Below are 23,780 nucleotides of genomic sequence, written 5' to 3' on the forward strand. Positions count from 1 at the left end.
TTTGTCTAACGAAATGTGATTTTCAAAGTAGATTATTATTTCCACAGCGCCACGATTTAGTGCTAATATTCAATCTTAATTCAAAAAGTTTAAATTCCTAATCACTTTGCAGGACCCGATATACACTGCAATGGTAAGAGAACATTTCATTGTGTATCATACAGCCTGTCACAAAATGTTATTACATGGACTGCTGTCAAATAAATGAAGCAGTGCTCAACAGACGCAGAACCCTGCAAACTCAAAATTATGCAAACACTTCAGCTTGGTTTTGCTCATAACTGAATACACACCAAACTAACACCAAAGTTGAAAACCAAAACATTGAACCTGTAATATACCTGTAACTACAGTTCTGCAAGAAAATTCAGATAATCCCAAAAAATTGTCAAAATTGCTCTTTTTGTTCTCAGTATATTTTTAATAAAACACCTCTACAAGTTTTCCTTATATGCAGACTGAATGACAAAAGATAAATAAAACACATTTGAAAATAATAAGAAATTCCACACCCTATTCTTTGTATGCAACACTTGATTTTTCCTCTCCAGAGATCATGTTGTAGTTTAGCGTTATCAGTGGAGAGAAAAAATATCTTGGGAATAAACTCTAACAGTCTTTCCTCAAATGTTTTTACAGACTCAGAACAAAAGGCTGTGCCACTGTCCCCAGTAACAGCACTTACAAAAAAGATGCAGGCTAAATAGAAACTATATTTTTAATGTTTGCAAGCAAACCCTGAGCTGAAATGCATCAAGTGGAATTTTGGAGACAATACAAGATGTTGATAGATGCAAACAGTGACTAGCATCTCACTGTTGGCATTTCAAGATTGATCAGCTTTAATGTAAAAAAAACCAAAACTCCTCAGACAGAAAAGAGGTAGCCCAGTTACTTTTTAAGGTCAATTTTACCCAGGAGCACTATAATGACCATTTAAAACTTGATTAGGCAAAAAATAACCATAAACCTGAGTAACCAGTTCTATTTCTACCACTTTTAAATATGGAAAACTGAAGGTAACATTATTTGAAAGCACTCCTGATAATTACAAAGGTAAGTAAAACTGTGTGATGAGCAGAAACTCAGCTTGATGCAGCTGTAGGGAATACAATACTTGCATTTGTGAGCCTGCTGTGAAGAAGCAATCTGTGCAATCAGCTTTATGAAGGCAGCTGCAATACCCAGCCCAAAGGAATCTGAGGTGCTCCCAAAGGACAGGAGCAGAATGAGGGGGACCCAGCGTGGCTGAGGCAGTGACGCAGTGAATTCTCAGAGCACGGCTTTTGAAGTGCAGCAGACTCCTCTTCTACCATCATTAAATCAAGAACACCTTGCCAAGGTCAGCATTTTAAAGTTTTAGATGAAATAGATTCTTTAGAAGTTTTGTTCTGCTTTAATTATTCCTCTGTTTAATATTAATCAACCCTTGTGTTTTGTTTATAAATGGGTATAAATTGCAACACTTCATTTTCTCCACCTGGACACAATCTCTACCTTTTCTTTTGTGCTTTGTTCCTCACCTTCCAAATTAAGTGCAACAGTTGTAGGTAACAATGATGTTGGCAGCTCCTTATGGCAGCCTGGGATTGCACTCCTAATGTTGAAAAGTACCCAAGAATTGGTAACTTTCTCATTTTTAACTAAATAACCTCATTAAAAGTCACTTTTCAGTTAGTCTTTTCTGGCTTGGAATATTTGTGCAAGTCTAAGCAGGCTGATGCACACGGACACCTCACAGAGCTGAGCCGTGCACAGATCTCTGGCAGCAGAGGTCAGCTGTGTGAGCTCAAAGGTCATGCACCAACACTCCCAAGCTGTGTCACTGACTGATACCCCAGACATCCCCGGAGCTGCTGGGTACTTCCTGCTGCAGAGAACTCACATATCCCATACTTGACTTTCATAGAAGTTACAATCCTGCTGTTGTTTTATGTTGCATTCACAAACTGCTACAGCTTCATTAAATACTGACAGAAACAAAACCTAAAAACTGGTTCTAAACATAACTGCAAAAAGTACAAAACAGAAAACACTGTAGAGACTACACAGTTTTCCTGATTCTTTACCTAATAAATAATAAATCCTCTTGTCTCTTGTTTTATTTTACTCCTAACCAAATATTGAATTGACTTTTCCATGGTGGAATTGTCCTTCATAGTTTCAGAAGCCTGGTAAATAAACACCATTGTATTGTGATGTTTGACTTTTTAATCAATTTTTTTTAAAGAACTAATAAGGCATTCAAAAAAATGAGTAATACAGCTCCTTGATTTATTTTTAGTCTTTGGATGTGGTAACAGTCCCAAATGTTTATAAGTAACAAAGGGGAATTTCTGTTAAGCATTCGGATGTCACTGAATTCAGTGCACATTCCTTAAGGTATTTTTTCATTTTTTAAATTGCCACGTGTCCAGGTGTTTCATGCAAAAGCAGCAAGGGATATTGATTTCTTCTGAAACCATTCCAACTAAGCTGGAAAGATTCTGGGCACTCTTGTTCTTATTTTTCTTGCCTTACTCTATCAGCAAAGGTTTACACATGATTCCCATACTCTAAAAATTGATATATCACTGCCAACCCTCAGTTACCACTGTGTAATCAAATGAACCAGAATTTCATTCACATTTCAAGACCTTTTATAGAGTTGGTTTCTAAAAACATTCAGTCTTTGGGACTGTTGAAAAAATCAGTAGGAAGTTTACAGATACAATTTTATTTTGTTTAGGTCTAAAAAAGTGTTAGTGAAGTTGTATTCCTGTCTCATTAATGTATGCCATCGTATTTGTACCAGCACAGGGTGGCTCATTAGAGCTGATTTTTGAGTGACCTTCAAGGCATGATATGGTTACCAGAAACGCTGTTTGCTCCTTCAAGGCTACCACATTGAGCGTTTCCAATACTATGCCCTGATACTAATATATCTAACTGCCAGGTTAAAACGCAGGAAAAGAAAGAATGCAAGATTTAAAATATCCTGGGAAACAGCAGCATTCAGGGCAGGTGCTTCTGCACAGATTGCAGCAGCAGCCATTCCCATCCATCACATCTGTCCTGCAGCATTCCAGCTTCAGAAACAGATTTTACTGGTTACATCTCAAACAAAGCAAGTTTCCTATGCTACCTGTAAATGATACCCACACTCCCTCTCACTGTGAACATTTTTTCCAGGCAGACAAATTAGCTGCTGTAGGGAGAAAAATTACCCAGGAGAACGAGAGATGGAAAGGCCCTGTAAAACTTTTGTGAACTAGCAGAGGCACCCAAACTCTGCAGCTGCAGGTTCATTAACAGAGTAAGGCAAATGCTTGGTGCATGTCCACCAAGGAATATTAAGACATGGTTCCTTTTAACATCAGAGCTCACACACTAAAAGACTTTAAAATGCTGCATATTTTGACTACCACTGGGTATTACCAGCTTTACAGATTCAGTATCAACACGCAAACTGGCTTTTCCTTTATCTTTTTATCCATTTATAACTGATCATCTCCCAGAGAACCATTTCTTACCAAGGCACCAAAAAACCAAGATGCTTATTTTAAATCCCTGATCCCATTTCTAAATGCACTGCAAAAAATAAGCCAGATACAGGCAACTGAACTGCCTCTGAAAATGTAACTCTAGCTATCAAAAAAATACCTTCTTAAGAAACACCAACATTTTTAATGATATATTCCTGTATCACTACTGCATTCTATGAAGAAGGCAGCATAAAAAGTCAGTTAATAGCATACAGGGAGTTAAATCTTGTGTTTGGTGAAGTCAGTGGCAAAATATTTATAATGATTCAGTATAAGCAGGGCTCCCTGAAGTTCCTATAGGGTCATCTTGTGCTTCTCTCCTGTTATCTCAGAATTATCTGTGGCATCCCTAACTAGAAAGAGTCTTGCACAAAAAATGAAGCTTACACACAGAATTGTTCAGATGTGATTTTGTTTATTCACTTACCAAACCTTAAAAAATAGAGAACATAAAATTTTTACTCCTGTGCTTTTACAAGTACCATGGTTTAGAAAGGTTATTCACCTGTTTAGTGCTTCCCCTATTCCCTCTCCAGTTAGAAACACAAAAGGCAAAGATCACCGGTCGAGATAAGAGTGATTAACTGGAAACAGTGAGGAGAAAAGAATGGAACAGTAACAGCAACAATACTGATAACAAAACGTACAATGAGAGGGCGATCTACAGGTGACATGTTCACCAAGCCCAGGACAATGACAAACAAGCAAGTCAGATCCTCTGGCCACCATGATTCCCCCCACTGGAAAAAAACCTCCTCCCTTCTCAGATGGGAGAGTCCCTTTCCTGCCCCTGGAAAACAAGATCGGGGATGGGGAAGAAAGTACCAAGTCCTAGGAAGATATTAAGGCAGAAGGAAGGAAAACCATAAAAATTTAGTGTTTATTTTGATTTAGCCTTAGCTGATGGTAGTTCTTTCTCAAGTTGTTGTTATTTGCAAAGAAAACATTCTAGATATTGCCATTTTTAATGCAGAGATTTTGCTTTATCAGTGCTACCTGAACACTAGCTGGCCTTAGCCATGGAATAATTAAATTTAAAAATTCTAGTAAGAAATTATGAGAATTAAAAAGAAAAAATAAAAAAGAAAACTTCATGTTTTTAAAATAATAACAGACTTCTTGTTCTGAACTTACTTGAACTCTTTTGCATATATTTATATATTATTAAAACCAAAAGCTTAATTAAAAACAGGAAAAGTATTTTGTTACATTTACAGAGCAATTTTGTATAAACAAGCAAGAGAGTTCTGGATGTCAATTATTCATGAAGCTACCCCTCAGCCATTTTTGTGCCAGGGAAAATTTTATTTAATCCAGTAACACTTTCAAAGCTTTGATTGTATCATGATATAAAACAAAGTTGTGCTACAGATATGGGACTCGTTGGAGATTTTCTACTATCCTTCAGATTCAAATGAACAAATCTGTATAATTTAGCAACAAACTGAAAACTCAGCCAATGCATCAAAACAATGTCATTTACAGGTGTTGGCTTCCCAGCAAGATTGGGGGAGCCGGAATTGGTATCAGAGACAGCCCCTGTGTCTTCCCTTTGTATTTCATTGTGAGGATTACATAAGAAAGCTCATGTGATATGAACTCAAAAAATATCCTCACAGACTGTTTTTCTCCCATCTCACCCAAGCACAGCATCACCTGCACAACTGCAGAGACAATAGAAAATGCTTCCAGAAGAAGATGTTACAGACAGTCATCTCTCCAAAAATCACACATGCTCCCTTGTCAGCAACTCCTAAATGAATTGTGACCTTGTTGTTCATATTTTCTATGTTTTTGTAGTTTGAAATCACTGTACACAAGTACCAATACATATCTTGAAAAACATATGGAAGTATTTTCAAGCTACTAGTGCATTATTAGTAAATATTATGTGTTATTTAGTTGATGCAAAAAGCTCTGAAATATAAAATAATCCCTTTACTTTCATTACTTTTAAAAAAATCAAACTAGTCAAGCATTAGTTCTAAAACGTACAAAAATATGCCCACAACAAACTCAAGCGCAGAGAAGGAAATAATGCCAGTATCACTTTGAAATGTAACATCAGATCACATCTGTCAGAACTTAAAAACTGAACCCTAAACACCACTGAAATTCATCTCTGTACGGGCAATTTGCACATCAGATCCTGCATTCTCCTGTGCTGCTCAAACTGAAACCAGGGAAAGCTGCACAAATGGGAAATGACTCAGGAGAGAGCCCTGTGAGACACAAAGGGCCAGAAGTTCGGTGCCTAGGAGCCAAAGAAACAGAAGTGACTGAGACTCTAAAAGGTTTTAGTGTTCAAAGAATTACTCTCACATTGAGTTATGACAGTTCTGATGGGCTCTGTAGGTGCAGAGTGCTTTTATCAATCAAATGCATTCAGTTATCCTTCAACAAGACTTATTAATTGATCTAAAAGAAGCTAATAAGTGGAGAAAAAAAATAGCTAATAAGCGGAAATCAGTGAAAAAGCAGCATATTAGAGACTGTGCCAGAAGCAGATCCATTGCCCACACTAGGGATTCTGTTCTTTGACCCCTGCAGTCCCACCCATCCCAGCATATTGACATCTCTGGAGACACCAAGAGCCCCTGAGACTGGACTGCACCAAAATGGAGCACCCTCTTGAGGATGTGAAAATAGCTCTAGGAAATAATCTCCAATAGATGAAGAAACTGAAATACTGTTAAATTTACAGCATAAAAGCAAAACAGTAAATTAATTTAAAAAATAAAATATAGACTTCAAGAGGTACAAGAAAACATAAGAGGGGCACCCCAAACCAGAAAACTCTATATAAGTTAAAGATGCTAGAAGAAAGCAGATGCGGCACACATCTGTGATATCCGCAATCACCAGCACTCTGAAATAAAAAAAAAAATTAAAACCACCAAAAACCACCTCACATGAAATCTACTGAATCAAATCAAGAAAATAGAAATAAATAAATTACCTAAATAATTCAGTACTGCTACAACATGAGTATAAAAGTGGTGTTACAATTATTGTTACATGTAGTAAAAGACCCAATTAACAGTTCTCCAAATCTTTTTATTTCTTATATCACAGCTGTCTTCTTTCTCCCTCTGCCTATGAAACCTTGTGGGGGGTGTGGGAATTTAGATGCAAGGACCAGAGGAGAGTAAGGGAATGACAGACACCTTAGATCTGGAAGGCAAACATTTCTGTTTAGAACATGCAGAGACTTCAGCTTGCCCAGCCCTTGTTAAAGAAAGAAATGCTAGAATTGATAGAGGCTAATGGCAGCTGGAAAATGTCCTTGCTGGGCAGCAATACTTTTTCAGCTACAGATCTGGAACAATCTGTATTTGCACATCTTTTCACATTATGGTATAGGGAAGTTTTTCTGGAAACAAAGTCTTCTGTGAGTCTATACTTTTTCATGGGAAGGAGTAGCAAAGGGCAAAAAAGGAGGTCAATGGCTCCAGAGGGTAGGGGCACTGGCCTGATCAATGTTCTAAGGTTTATTGTTTTTCTGTATCATTGACCATTTCATTAAATTTGTACAGAAATTGCCCAGCACTGTGTTTTCAACATTTAATAAATCACTTCTTATAGTCACCGCCAAGCTACTGTAGGCTTAGAGGGAGATACCTAATGGAATAAAAGAATTCTTCTAGTCATATGGAGAAATACTTAACATTTTAATGTAAAAATACTAATTATCAAGAAGATATGAGTAGGTTGTTTGACTGGCAGTGATGCTTTTTCTCCAAGGAATTGAAATAGGTCAAACAATACATTGACTAGAAACAAGGGAAATAAGAAAAGCTATTTTAACTCTAAGCTTCTGCATATTTCCAAGGCATGCAATCTAAAATTTATTCATTACTTCATTTATAATTCTGACAACCTTGTTGTGTGGACATGCAAAGTCAGGCTATGAAACATTAACATTACTCTCCATATTTTCTTTCACAAAGAAACCCATATATTCTAAATCATGCATTATTTTTAAAATCTCTTTTCTTCACTTTATTTCTTTTAATTCAGTCTTGCAGAACAGAAAGGGGATGGGCATGAAAAGGTAAAGTGTCTTTGCAACAGTTCTCTCAATCTGCCCTAGTGTATGAATTACCTCAGAGGATTTCTCTTTTTCTCAGGTAAGGAGAACCATTTTCCATCTGTTTTTGATGTAACTATGTCAGAAGTTCACACACTGCAAATCCTCTTGGTCTTTACTACCAGCACACAAGAAAATGAACAGCTTTATGGGCCAGCCTTTCCCAATGCCAGTAATTAGGTAAATCACATATAGCTTATTAATTTAAACACACTCTGCTTCAGCACAGCCCAGAGTCAGTCAACTGTGCTAAGGAAGAGCTGGATAATGAGGCTCTTGGTGGGCTACCACAGCTTCAGAAATCAGACTGCAGTCAACAAAACTCAAGTTGGGCTCAGTTTGACCAGAGATGTCAAAGGAACATCTAATATCCTAACATCTATACAAATATTCTGCAATATTTCACAGAAGAATATAAACATGATTTTTTCTATTTCATGCATCTTTGGCCTTTGGCTGATATACAAATCAATTTAGTTGCACCCCCCTCTGATCTTTAATTTAACACAAGATTATGAGTTCAACATCCAAGATACAAATCTAAGTCATTGCCTATTAAGTGAAACAGATTTTTCTGCTAAATTCCCTACAACTGAGATTATTGTGTTGGTACAAAAGTTTAAAAACTGAAACCTCTTGGCTAGCAGCTCATTATTAAAGAATTCACAGCCTTAGTGCAACAAGCCAGTATACATAGTCCTGTTAATGGTAAAGCAAGGAGCAAAGGGAAGAGAAGACAGAGTTTGGGGCTATAAGGAAAGACACTTTGATGAAGACAGAGTATAATGCACTCTGAAATTTCTTTTGGGAACAGCACCACTACAAGTAATATTCTGGTAGGGATCCTGTTTTTCACCTCAGTCTTCACAAGCCACAACACTGTAAAGTTGCATTTGGAAGCACATAAATGCTCCTACATCCAATGTGCTCTACAGTTCTAATTTTATAACCTGTCACCATACTCACCCTGAGCCAAGTATCACAGGGTCTCACATGTGATCAACTAAGTGCTTGATTACTGAGTTTCAGGAGATGTACTTATTAGTTAAAATCTGCATTTCACTCATTAATTTCAGTGTTAAATAAAAAGTTAATATATATTTTCTTATTATGGTTTACAGCATGGCTCACTGGCACACAAGGGGAAACATGCACACAGCTCTTTTATATAATGCTACCAAGATTATGAAGCATCAGAAACTTAATTAACACCAAAGCTAGGCACCAAAAGGAAGTCTAACCTATTTGCCTTCCACATTTAATAATCTCTACAGCAGTTATTTCCTTCCACAACCATCAAGAGAGGACATATAATTCAGTCTTGTAACAGTGACAGCAAGCTAGTAAATGAGTAAAATATTGTCCCTCTTGTCTACATCTTTCAGGTTCTTCCAACTCCTTCTGAGACCTGAGCACCAGAAGCACACAAAGCAGTCAAGCCTTAGCATCTCTATTTATTTAATAACTTATTAAAAAAAACCAAAACACTCTAACACCCCACCATCTACTCCTTTTCTAAGAATTCCTTCCCTGCTGCACACACAGAGCCTGTAGCACTGCGTACACACGTCAAGGCAAAACAGCGCTGACTACTGCTGGGCTCTGGCTACCATCAGCCACAGAAGTTCTTTCACTGCCAGGCACCTGTGGGCTGGCACAATGGCACCCTGAGGTGCATCTCACCAGCAATTCCAGCTGCCAGAGCTTTTTGGGGTTATGGGTATTTCTGGACATTGCAGCGTTCATCCTTAATAATTTTTGAGTGACTGAAGCATTACTGCAGAGTGCTGTGCAGTAAACATACTCTGCTTTTTTTCAGTAGGATCTGCTTGTTTTGGTGGGAGTTGTGGTATTTTGGTTTTACATAACTGAATCAGCCTGTACATGCTTCACCAAAATAGTTTTTGTTCAAGCTATTATTAAAAAGCATTCCAGTAATTACTTAACTCCACTGGAAACCATGAAGAAAAAATACATCCCTGAGAACTAAGTCTAACTGGAATTTTAAAGTTCTCAAAAACACTCAGGTTAATTTTCTATTCATTAATGACTAAACATTCTTTGTAAGTCTTATGCTCTGCCTTCCCACCTTTAAACTTTTTTTAAGGAGAATTATCATATATTCTTTTAAATTAGAGCTTATGAAAAACCAAACCAAACAAAGCAATGCACAAAAACTTACCAACCCTCTAATTTTATGTACCTGAGAAAGCAGTGTAATTGTAGGACAAATAAATTCAGTGGTCAGTTTTCCACCTCAATGCTGCACAAACTAACAAAACACGAAGTTGGCAGAGTGGGCTTCTAGCAGTGTAAATTCAATGCTACACAAACCTAAATCTTCCTTCACACTTCAAGTTACAAGAAAAACAGCATGACAGAACAAAGCCATCACTACTTGAATGTCATAAAGGATAAAGGAGATGTTAAAATAGCATCAACAAATTTGCACTGTAGCAACATTTATGATATTTGCAATTTTCCCCTATTTGGCATTAGGAAAGGAGAAGAATGAAACATCTGTAGCAGCTTTTCTTCTTGCTCTGAGAAGCTTTAAGATGCATCCTCACCCTTCAGTCCTCTCCACTCTGCAGTTGATTGATTTAGATAATCCAGACTAAGCACAATTACAGCATTCATCTTGCAACAAAGCCAGCCTTGATATAGAAACAGAAGTATTGCTTTGCTTTCCTACACTACTCCTGAATCAAATACAATCCATGTTAGCCTAGGTTATCTACCAGTGTTAGCTAGCAGAGAACATGAAATTTCACATACTGAACTTGCATCCTTGTTTCATTACTCAGATTAAGCCAATATATAATTGAAACTGAAATATCTCCTACCTTTACCCGTGAGAAATTTGGACAACATCACAAGCACTTTGTTCTCACAGTACCGGCTGATGGTCTCAAAGCAGTCAGCTTTGCACTGCTAAACAAAACAGCTTGAGGTTCAACAAATCAGCAGAGTTGGCATCTGATATAGCTCAAGTAAGGGGGAGGAGAGTCATTGTGAGATGTCACTGACAACTCCATTTCCACTTCTGTGCAAATTAAATGTAGGCTGGGGCACAGAAATGGAACATAATTAGAAATAAAAAGTAGGACTGCAGGCTCTGGTTGACTGAAGATACTAGTACAGGAAAGAAAAAGCCAATTAAACCAGTAGTTTAACTCACAAACTGCAGCATTAGTAACTCTAACAGAACTACAAAACAACAACCACAAAAGTCCAGCTCTGGAAATGCAACACTGAGCATCTCCAATGGCAGCCTAATTCCATTGTAAAATCTCTCCATTGGAAAATGCATCATATACACTGCTCTAGTGCCACCACACTGGAGAAAAACATATATACAAGCAACAGATGTGATCACTGAAAGATGAGAATACAATATGAGCAATTAACAATTGGGTGAGAAAAGATAACAGGAAAACTACATTATCCTCTTTTGATGGCGTCTAATTTTTAAAGCTGCTACATACACCAACTGAATAACTGTTCTAACTTAGACCACTTATACATCTTTCAACCTGCTAACCAGAATAACAAGCACGGTATTTCACAATCATTATTGGGTTTGCCCTTTTTTAATGACATTGTCTAACTAGTAGGGGATTTATTGTCTACTCAGAAGCTGCCCACTAGGCAGCAAACTTATCACTACTGCAGCTGCCTCTGAATTTGTCATGTTACAAAGCTGACTCAGACAGCAATTTCGTGCCAGAAGATCTTTGGCAGCAGCAGCAAAAATCCTAGTAATATCCTCTGGAAAACACAACTGCTACTCTTGGAAGGGTGGAAAAGACAAAAAAAAAAAAAAAAAAAAAAAAAATCAGCTGATAAATCAGATAAGCTAGTTTCAAAATGCTTCAGCAATCAATGTCAAGTGTTCACAGGAGATGAACCCTATCACTAATCAGCATCCCATTTCAGGTTTGTGGAAAGAATTCCAGGCTGGAATACTCTTCACAATATTTTGCTCCCTCCTCTTCTAAAGAATGGTTAACTTCAGACTTTGTTTCTCCAGCCATATTGCTTTTTAAATTATTCTTATGTAACATTGCCCAGGTTACACCAACAGGTACATATATACTTAAATATGTGAGGCTTTAAATAATGGGTAAAGTGGATTCAAGCAGTGGTCCTTGATGCACAGTTCACCCAGTTTATCCAGGTTCAAATTCAGGACTTAACTGGGAGAGGCAAGACACACCTCTCTGCTCACACTAACATTTATTTGCTTCTTAGCCATTCCTAAGAAAACACAAAGATCATTTCCTTTACAATCTACCCTACTGCTTTTCCAAGTAAATCTTCCCAGAGCAAAGACTGTTTTATTGGTGCAAGCTCTGACCAAGGGTACCACGAAAGGAAGTGGAATAAGAGCCTGAGTAAAAAAAATGAAGGAAGAATAAATCAATCAATGAATGCTTTAGCATTATTTCTCCAAATATAAATGGCATAGGCTAGCAGGTTGCAAAAGGGTCAAAAAATACGACAGGAGAAGGAAAGTGAAAAAGACAACTAACAAACAAAAATGCTGGAAATTCAGGATGTCAAAAAACACAACAAAAATCTGCTCACAAACAGCTAACAGGTCCCTTCAGGAAACACACAGAGAATTACAAAAAAACATGTAAGAATACATTTTACATAGCTGAGATGTAAGTTGGATTAACCCAGGGCTGAAGAAGTATCACTTACTAAACAGCGGGGTACCTTAAGTTTGTAAGTAGCAGGTATGTAATTAATAATCCAGTATTTATTTACTTATTTTAACCATTCATTACACAAATCAGTTGAAACTTTTACTTAACCTGCTTTAAACTAGGGTATAAACATACCACTGCTTCTCCTCCAGTCAGACCAATATTAAACCAAGGCTACTGACATCACTTTCTAAAAAGGGACAAGTCCCCAATATCTAAGCTAACATCTAAGCCTGGTATAGAAGTACTCATTCAGATTGAAATGACAAGGTAGCTCATTTTGAATCTGGGATTTTTTTTTTCTTTAAAAGAGTTATTTTTACACTGCTTCAGCTTTCAGTTTGTTTTTGCCAACACTAAATTTAGACTGACTGCTCTAAAAAAGCAGTAGAAAATGTGTGATGGTATGGACCTAATTAAAAACCCGAGCAAAAGCATGGAAAACTTGGGGGCAGGGGAAAGCACACCATCAGAAGTTCTCTACCACACAGAGAAAGTGGAAATCTTTGGCTTCAGGGTTAGGCTGAATTAGCCATCTTTTGCATCTTACCATAAATTAAAAGGTTATTTGAACAGATCCCATGCCAGCCCCCTTGAATAGGCACTGGCACATATAAGAAAGACATGCACCCACATCTAGGAGAAAGTCAGAATTTCTTTCCTTAAAGCTGATCTCATTTTTGCTGCAACAGCCTCTGTGGGGCACTGGAGGTTGGAGTGAGCTAGAACAAGCTAGAACAATTTTCAGACTATCTAGTTTGCATAAGCAATAAGGTTGGCATCTGGTGGCTCTAAAAATAAATATAACTAAAAAAACAATAACAATAAACAAATCAGTCCTGAGATGGTAGAATTAATGCTTCACATCCCTTTTGGCAGCTTGTATCTCTCCATTTGCCAGTTACTCTATTTTCTTGCTGTTTTCTCCAGTTGAGTATGCTTCATGGTTATTCAGAAGATTTATGTATTTTCTTATGCTACTGCCTTAGTAATGTCAAACATGCAAGATGATACTTTCTGCTAGCAAATTCTCTTCCCACTAGATGACAAGGACTTCAAAGACAGAACAAACATCTTGAGTCTCTATTACCCAACTTCCCACTTGCGCACACACTGCATGCAGAGCTGGTTTGAGGCGACAACTTGATAGCAAAGCAAGGCACAGAGCACATCAGTTCTGCTCATCTTGTCGATGCAGATGAGCTGCTGGAGCTCAGCATCAAACAAAGGCAGCAGCACACCATGCCACACACTTAATCATAAGGCTTGCAGGCTTATCTCTGAGCACCCACGAGATATGGACATTGCTGAAAATCTCGGTATATTTTTGTGGTATATCAGAGTTGAAATCAGAAAGAAGTGGCTTTTGAATGGCTGAGATCTGTACCACACCTGAACTGACTATTAGAAATTAAAAACTTACAGAATCACCAAAAGCCAGTATAGAAGCAAATCAGGACAAAGTCTCAGCTGGTATCAGCCAAGCCCACAGATCTGTTCCACACACCATGGCTGCTTCGATCAATATCTGCATAGCGCTAATATTGGGGATGTTCCAAGAAACAAATGCATGTCCCCAAATCCATGTATTGTATCCACAATTACCGTAACACGGCCAATTAGTGCTGCTAATGATTGTTTCAGAATCAGATCACTGATGCTGCATTTTCCCATGCCAGCACAAGTGCAGATGCATCACGAGGCCGTGGGTCTGAGAAACCTCACCTGACACATTCAGAGACTGCAGTGCCCTTCCACGTGCAGCAGTGCAGTGTCACTACTTCTGGTGATTTTCCCAGGCTCTCATTTCATCACAGCATTATCAAACAGATGTGACACTTCTGAGGAGAGTGAACAACCAGGCAAACAGCTGAGATCTTGTGCATTTATAAAACTTTGGCTGAAAATCAGCCTTCCAACAGCTGCAGCCATGTTCATGACATTGTGGGAAAAAACCGAACTTCACTCTTATGGAGATTTTGCTTTTGTGTGCAAGTTTTTGCTGCCCTATTTTAGGATTCAGGAAGGATTCAACACTTCACATCTCTCTCTGGGTAAAGCTTAATTTTTAATGAATTTTAATTAAGAACTGAAGCCCCACCCTCTGTTCACCCCTACAGAGCTCATAACTCCAGCAACCAGCTCTTCCATTTCCTTCCCTCCCTCTTCAGCACTGGAGGCAGAATGTACAGAGAGTGGGACCCTCCCATCTCTTCACAGAATTAGACAGATGAATACACTGGGAGCACACCAGGAAGCAATTCAGATTATGGCATTATTTCAAAAGCTGTGTAATTTGAACATTCCTGGAAATGCCAGAAGAAATCTGAGGATCTGTAATTTTTTCAGTTTTCGTATCTGGGACACATTTTACATAGAGAGAACTTTCAAGGCTGAGGGTTTAGTGTTCTGAGCTATCCTAAAAATCAGTGCACAGCAAAAACCAGGACAGAATCTGCCCTAAAACCAAGAACAGTTAGAAGTCTCACTTCATAGATGTTAATATTCTCCATACTGCTGTAAGCTATATTTGATATTATTTATCTAGCATCAGAGCTATGCAGAGTACTTCACAAATGCAGGAAATGGAGATTTACTCCTAGGAAATTTGTCTTCCGAGTTTTAATTAAGGAAAAACACACCATGTAAAGGGTCAGAAAATACAGAACTACTAAGGTAACCTTCCTCTCTGATTGTTACCCAAGTTTCCTTACAGATGGCTTTCAACAAATGCTTTATGGCTGAATAATTAGATATGCAGTCATTGCAAACATCTAGGCTTTTGTACATGTTCATAATTATGACTTTGAGAAAAATAACAACACCAAAACAGACAACTTCCCCCCATGCCCCTTTATTTTTTCCTGCAGATCCACAAAAGGACTTATAAACTTCTTCCCCTCCTCAGCTTTTAACTCCACTACTTCCATACTGCTTCGATCTGGGCTTCTTGACCGACATGCACTTCCCAATCCCATTCTGAACTGGGTGTCCAATTTTGCAGATACACTTCATTGCTTTATGTTCATTACTGAGTCTCCTCCTCATATAATTATGGCACACAGGAGTCTGTACCTGCACAAACACTGTTTAGTTTCACCAGGAGAGAGGCCAGAGCTAATAATATGCATGGGTTGTTGGCAGCTGTGAAAAAATGTAGGCTGGCGAGTGCTCCTATGTGTCCGATTGTTTATGGAACCAGGCAGGTGCCACAAGGAGGATTGAGGATTATGTGCAGGATTTGTGCTTGATAAAATGATGTCATTAATCTGATAATCTCATCATTCACCTGTTTTTAAATCAAAATGCAGTCCTGTACATGTCTGCATGCATGTGGCTACATAGGTGCACTCTGGCTTGCTTGTTTATTAGTGCATCAGCTGTTTGGTGAAAGATTTATGGGGTGGATTGCTGGTAAACAACTTTGGCATCTCATCTCAGTTTCATCTGGGGAGAGGCTATAACATGAAAAAGACTAAGAAATTATTCTGTGCTTCAGCAAGTATCTTAAAACTCTAACATCCAGCAGCTCCCTCCCCCTGGAGCTTTGGGCACCCCTGGTGACACTGGTATTCCAACAACTACGAGTTCACTTTGACAGAGGTACTGGACGAAACAGTAGAGCCACTTCGTTATTTCCAAACCCAGCAATAAACGTGGGATGTTAAAGGCTTCAGCACATTAGTTACTGATCTTAAATCTTTTTAATGATATGAAACATTTTAAGATCCACTGTTTGTCACAGAGAGAATATTCTCTGTGTTTATTTACTATGATATAAAGTATCATATTCAAGCAAAGCTTAAGAAACACTGTTGGATAGCAGTTAAGATTCTCAGTTTGTTCCAGTTTAAGCAGAGGATGCAAACCCCCCCTAGGTTAGCACTACAGAAAGTTTTATTCCACTAGATGCAAGTTTCATTAGATATTCAGTGGGTGAAAAGCATCTTGAATAAATCTCTGTATGAAAACAGCTCTTTGGCCTCATGACTGATACACTACAGAACTATGAAAGGAATGGGAAACATAAAGAGAAAAAATCCCTCTATTCAGCCCAAGTCCATTTAGAAAAACATGAATATAAATAACATCATTTCTCTGCCTTCTCCATCTCCACTTTGCTCTGCTTCTATGGAAAGCCTTCAAAATGGTAAAGATGGAATATCATCTCTGAACACATCTTTTACAGAGGCTTCTGTCTCTCCAAACTCCAAACTAAACTTCTGCCATCCCAAAGGCATAGAACAAACCCCACAAAGCAGGGGTGGGGGAGAAGAAAGTGCAGCCTATTTTTGAAGAGCAGCTTTCCAAAAGCACCCTCTTTGCTAAAACAGAATCACTTTTGAACAGACAAACCTTGTCCTGAAAAAGAAGTAATCTGAAACAAAGGTTAAAATTATTAACCTTTAACAGAAATACAAGTAAGCCACAGAGAAACAGAGTGATCCACTGGGTGGGACACACACGGTTTATACAGCAGAGCCAGGAAACAAACGAAATATTATGGTTCAGTGGCTTGAACCATTCTACATCCACTGTCTAAAACATAATTTTGATTTTTTCCAAAGTTTTCACAAATGAAGATGTGCACCCAAAACACCAGACTTAGACGCAGTCAGCAGTTTATAAAGTACAAATGTAATGAATCAGCTATTTCTCATTCCAAATCACAAAGTCACAGAATCCAAGTTGGAAGGGACCTTGGGAAGTTGCTAGTGCAGCATCCTTCTCAAAGCTGGGTCAAACGCTGAATTTAGATTGAGTTGCTCAAGGCTTTGTGTTGAGAAGCCTAGAAAACCTCCAAGGACCTGTGTCTTCAATATGAAATTTAAATTAAACATGTCAAGAAGAAAATACCCTGAAGATATATCCTATCACTCACCTTTTGAAGAAAGCAAGCATGAGAATTCTGATCATAAATAATGCTATTTCATATTACTTCTTTAAAATAGAGGTGTGCAGCAAGTGAGGGCAAGCAGAGGCCAAAAAGGCAACACAGAACTTCAGATTATAAATCCAACCTGTCTTCAGGGGTGACTTTTTTTTAAAACTCAAATTTAATGTAATGACAAACTGTTTACAATACAAAAACAACCACACATCCTCCAACAAAAAGGTTTAAACCAACGTGCTCTTGGACAGAGACAGATGCTCTGTGTAAGTGTGCACATGAGTACCTCTTGTCCTTCATGCCCCAAAACCACTTTAGGATACTTGTACAATATAAGGCTTTGCAACCATCCTCTTTGGAAGCATCTGGAAAAGCAACTTGCCAAAATAATGACTAGGGCGCAGAGTACTGTAAGGAAATTACTATGAAAAATTAGTTTATTTAACTCGAAATCCTTTAAGCCTACCTATGCTCATTTAATATATTCAAGATGGTGTACTCTGTAATATTTGGTGAGGCAAAGTTTCTCTACTACAAGCCCTGCATCCATATTTTTTCTTCCCTTCTATTAAAAAAAAAAAAAAAGTATTTTAAGAAACTTCTTTTCCAACAAGTACAGTCTTGAAATAACTCACTCTTATGGTGGTGGACTGTAAATCTTAAAACAAATGACATTTTATTTCTGACAACGCTCTCCAGCAATCGCTGTCATTTATGTCTTTTAAAAAGCACATGATGTTGCCTATGTAAATATTTTTTTTTCCTCTGATTGGTTTCAATAAAGTAATTTTTCCAGGCAGAACATTTGAATTACCATACATTGAAAAGCAGAATGTCTTATACACATCTGGTTTGGATTTGTGAAGTGGCTTGTTATTCATACATTTTCAGCTGTGTGCAATAAAATTGTGTTGATGATGCAGTAAATATTTTTTTATTGAACAAAACAAAAGACAAATTACAAGAACAGTCCACTGTTAATTACTACAGGTACTTTGCCAAATATTTATTTCAAAAATCATCAACAAACCAAGCTAACAGAGCAGAATAGACACTTGCACAGTGACCCATGGGGTTCAAGCACAGAACCTAGCATCCTGCTGCATATCAGCCAGGCTTTTTGGTTACCATCTGCAACAGGAACACCATCTTGCTTTTTCTGGCTTCTGTCAGTCTAGCCTTTAGGCACCTGAAATGAAATCTATCCCCGATATCCTTTGGACATGCCCTGGAAGGAGTGCTGACTAGGATGGCCTCTGTTGAGACCTCAGTTTACAGAGTCCCAAAATAGCTCTGCCAAACCCCTGGTTAAGAAGTGCTCTGTAATCCATTTAGAAGCAAAGCAAACCAATCAGTGTAGCCAGTAAACCCCACTTGCCCACAAACTTCAACCTCTAGCTCAAGAAAAAAAATAATACATTCAATCAGAAGATATGCAAAAAGGTTATACGATAATAAAAGAGATGGGTGGGGGAAAGAAACCAAACCTCAGATTCTTAAATTATTTTCTGGAAGCCAAAAAAGAAACATTTTCTTGCTTCTTCTCTTAACCAGCTGGCATGTTATCTCCTCCAGACAATGCAGAAGCCCTGGTTTCCTTTTTTGTATCTCTCAGTTATCTATGTCCACATTCTGCATACCACAGAGATCAGAATCCCTCCCAGAGACTGGCCTCACTGTTGAGCTTTCTAAGACTGCTGCTCATCAGTGTAGTCTAGATTTCAACTGCTGATTCATCAGTATGTGCTTACCTCCGGGGTCCAGAAATGACACCTGGTTGCACAGAGCAATTAACTTCGGTCAGTCTGGCAGAGCTTACAGCTCAATCGTTAATAAAGCATCGCACCTACAGAGAGGTTACCTGCATGAACAGGACTGCTGACTCCACATACCTAAACCTTGACTTCAGCAACAGCAGGCACGTGTGTCTGCATCCTCTGCTGGCGTGGCTTACAGAGGCTGCCAGCCTCTCCAAAACCCCCAGCGTGAGCCCCCCCAAGTGTCTCCTCCAATTAAGGGCACAATATTTGGAGAATTACCCACTGTCTGAAAAACATTCACTTGGAAAGCTGCTGAACTGCACAGAGGTTATTATTTAGGAACTTAGGTCTGCACATGTTCATTTAAATGTTCTCATTTTAAAAATAAAATCACATGACATTCTATTCCAATGCCTCTGTAGAGTCAGTGATTCATCTAATCAGTTTGCTCTTGTGAAGTCTGATTTACTGAGTCGCTCCAAGTACAAATAGCTCTTAAATTGTTTTACTGAATTATTTCATGGCAGCTACATGAGGATGAGTTGAAAATTTTTTCTTCTGTTCAAAGGCAGGGCTCCTGAAAGCATCATTTGTGTTAGGCCATAACCTAACTTTCACTGATCCACCACCAAGATTAAAATCTTAACCCTGAAAGATCTCTGGATTGGTGTGTTAATGTTGGCTTTCTGGGAAAGGGATGAAGAAAAATCTGTATCAGTGTTCCTAAAAACAGCTAGCTAGTTCCCGACCTAGCATTCTGCCTTTACACGTCCAATGTTCAGGGAAGGTTTTGAACAACAAAATATAATTAAGTTATATTAGTATTCATATTTATTCATTTACTGCTTTGGTGCTGTCACCTCTTCCCTCAGTTTGCTGCCTGTGGGTTTAGGCATTCAAGCTTTGCAGGTCTGCAGCATCTCCACGCAGACCATTCACAGGTTTGAAGCCTCGGGGGAAGACTGGAACAGACTAAACTGTTCCAGGGCTGGGTCCAGCCTACAGATGATGCCTCTGCTCGCTCCCACTGCAGTGAGTTCTAAACTAATTAGTACATGATCTGCTGGCACCTTCTACTCTCAGAAGCACGAAGCCCTCGTCAGCTAAGTGTGAAACTATTTACTCCGTTCTCAGGTTATTGCAGCCTGTGATGAGCTGCTGTGGTTCAGAGCGAGCTGTAAATGCAAGCTAGTTAAATTCATTCCTGTTCTCATCCGCCCTGAGACGATGGCAGGACTGATTTCAATCAGCATTTTTAGATGCAGGTTGTTTACATGACATACATACAATTTCTAATGACAGTTCAGCATTTTAGCATACAGCCCTCTTTCCCTTCTCATCAAGAGTTTTCATGCAAAAAAGATTAAAAAGAGCAGGAACTGTGCAAGGTTTGTGATTTATTCAAGGCTGCAGAGCAGATCACAGTGAGAGGTGCAGTTGTTTCACGTAACACCCAGCCATTGAATTAGTGGAGTAAAGATCCCACATTTCAGCATGATATCCATTCATGAATTATGAATTTGGGGGGGGGGGGGGGGGTTTGCTATGAAAATACAATTAAAAGCTTCCCAGGCTGTCCCAGTCTTCAAGGATAGATATTCTGCAAGACTGTTCCCATGTTGCAGAGGAGTCACTGGCCTTAATGGTAAATTAATGTCAAGGCGTCAGAATGACTTGATAGAATACATTTTATTCTAACTAGGGTTTAAATGCAAGTAAATAGTAGGGCCTGCCCTTATTTTAATGGAACAATTACATAATGGAGATCTTTCAACTTCACATTCCAACAACTATGGCTTCTTCCAGTAACAACAGAATTTTCACACAAAATATTTTAAAAATTCACTTTTCCAGAAATTTAATTGTTCCTTATGAAATAAAAGCGATAAACTGATACCAACCAACATTTAATGAGACGTCAGACAATTATGTCAGTCCATAATAGAAGTGCATGTCTGCAGGGAAGTGGTACTCAGTTCTGGTTTACCATAATAGCCTAACAAAACGCAGTGTGTCAAAAATCACTGATTTATCTTGTTTGGATTTTTTGAAAAGTTGATATTTTAGAATGATTTTTGTACTTGGTTTCATATTTCAGAAATTCAGATAGACTATCAGTCTTCCTATGAAAGGAACACTTAAAAACATTATGCAAAAAACGTGAGCACAGGCAGCAACCCAGATAACACTTTTTGAAATCTACAATGTCAATTGACATTATGCCAACAGTTGAAAATAATGTCCACAGTTCCAAGTCAGTCAATATACAACGGTAGGTTGTGGAAAGCACCCAGGATACCTAAATTTTATTTCCACTACTCGAAAGATTTTTTTTTTCCTTTTAAAATGGCTGTACCAAGTTTTTGTTACTAGGTAAGTGAACTTAGAAGTCAAATTCTCTCACTACACATGATTGAACTTGCAATTTTTTTAGGACCCAAAAGTTGGTCCAAAAAAGGATTCAGGGATATATTTTTAATGATTAAGCACTTCATAATGATCCTTTCCTAGGAGCTGCATACATGACTGAACACAAAGCAGAATTCTGTACCACCTACTCAGAAACAGCAAACATCCAAGCAGGTCCTTCACACTGGAAGGAAATTTCCCAAAACACCAATGTGTTGAGCTGAAAGCCTTCCAAGCTTCTCTTTTTGGATTGTTTTAGACCCATCTTTAGATTGTTCCAGACCCATTTTACAGGTGAGATTCAATTTCAGCCAGCCAGGCTTGCAGATGTGTATTCCTGACCCCAGCACTGGTTACAGGCATCCCTAGCAGCGGTCAGAGCTGGCAGCCAGTCTCGTGCCACTGCACAGGGACCTGAAGGCCACTGTCACTGCTCGCACAGCAGCCTGGCTCTGAACCAGGACATCTTCCTGCATGCCCGTGGCCACAGAGCATCTGCTGCTTTAAAACCCTGAAATAGCCATCCTGGGCACTTTCCACACTGCTGCTGAGTGTGCACAGGGGTTCTGACTGCACAGCGCCAGGGTAACCTTTGCAAAACAAAGCATCATGAGACAGATTAAATCAGGAACCCTAAAGTGAGAAGTCCCATGAAATCCAGACACTATCTGTAGCCTTAAATGGCCCTTTAGGAACATAGAACAGGCACTGTGATAATGCTATACCTCTTCAAAATATATACATGCACATGAGGACACTCATTAACCTAATTCTGAACCCTCATCTGAAGGCTTCTTTGCATGAATAAGATCCAAATAAATGTATAAGTCCATAAGTAAATTCAGCAGAAAGTATAGCTAAGATAGAAATTGCATTAGTCAAATAACTTCATTAGTATCTAAGATTCACTGTTCACATCCCTTAACTCAACTGAAGTTACATATAAATCAGTTAGGGAAGAATCATTAAAGCTGGCCTCTCTTTTGTCTTAAAAAAAATGTTTATACAAAAAGCAAATTTATGAAAGTAGTCATGGCTTCCTGATATGTACTATCAAAACCAAAATAAATAAACCAAGAAATTGCTAAAGAGTTATGTAAAAAAAAAAAAAAAAATCAGACTGTACTAGTCACTCAAAAAAACCTTTAGTGGCTGGACCTATATTTGGTAATACTTCATTAGTTTCTTAGGAAGAAAAGATAGAAGGCTGGTTAAAGAAATTACAAACCTATTTTCAAAGGAATTATTAGTTTCTTTCCCAGAGTTTTCCCACTTGTAAAATCAAATTCTATTTTGATTTACTACTACTTAGTTTTAAGCCAGCCTGTCCCCAGATTTTACTACTTCACTGGGCTACTCAAAATATATTTGACCACTGTAAAATTTATCTGTTTGCAAAATATTCAGCTACACGTTTTACAGCCCCCTTCTCCTCCAGTGTCGCAGCACATGTTGGAGTTGAGATGGCCACGATACATGGACTATCATCATAAAAGACAGCTTCAACCCATTCAGAGTAACACTCCAGGAGGCTGCAAGCCTTGCCCTTCTTGCTCTCCAGCCCAGCCTTTTATCCCCTCATGCTCATGCACTGCCCCTGTGTGTCCTCAGCTCCCTTTGGTGGTTGGTCAGTGCCCCTGGGCACTCCATGCTCATTGCTGTCAGTGCTGCTCACCTGCTGCTCACAGCTGTGCCCACCGGGGTGAGGCTGGGCCAGCCCCAGCCCAATTAACACCAACTACCTACACCTGCAGGACCTGCACCTCTCCACTCAGCATCTCCCTCCATCAGGAACATTCACTCCACAATTTCACGTTTGCTCTGCAGCTCAGCATCTCTTGCTTTCCCTCAATGCTTCCAAGGAGATAAACTTGCAGGCACTGTCCTTTCCTGCTGAGAGATGGTTAAAACAGACCATTTCTTGTCTTTTGTTACAAAAGGCTGGCCTCAGTGATCCACACACACTGACACCACCACTCAGCTCTGCTTGTTTGGGAACACAGCCAAACAGCTGAAGAGGCAGAAAGAAAAACCCACAGACCATCAGCGCGTGCAAAACACAGCAGCTATTTATTGCTCAGCAGCACAGGTCGTTCCAACACCAGTGTGATTCTCCTGCACACAAGTCTGCACTCAGGTATTGATGCAGAGCTTGCCTCTTTCTTTCAGGGGACTCTCTGAACCCTGCAGAAAAGTTCCCTGAGGTAGCAAAGCCATTGCCTCTCCAGCTCCTGTGCTCGTTTCCCAGCACTCCCAGAACAATGGACAAGGATGCAATAGCAGGAGCCTCATGAGAAAGGTCACATGCAAATGATCACTAAGTAATAACAGCTTAATGATAGGAGAAAAAAAAAAGGTCAAATTAATTCCTTTGACTTAGCTTCTCCACAT

At 38.8% G+C, this 23,780-nt stretch overlaps 1 protein-coding gene across 1 annotated transcript in view; it reads right to left on the reverse strand.

The window, feature by feature from the left end:
- Window positions 1–23,780, reverse strand: part of NRG3 (neuregulin 3) — a 332,789-nt gene that overhangs the window by 196,169 nt on the left and 112,840 nt on the right. The window lies entirely within an intron of this gene.

Source organism: Onychostruthus taczanowskii, unplaced genomic scaffold, assembly GCF_017590055.1.
Source record: "Onychostruthus taczanowskii isolate IOZ18803 unplaced genomic scaffold, ASM1759005v1 scaffold22, whole genome shotgun sequence".
NCBI lineage: Eukaryota > Metazoa > Chordata > Aves > Passeriformes > Passeridae > Onychostruthus > Onychostruthus taczanowskii.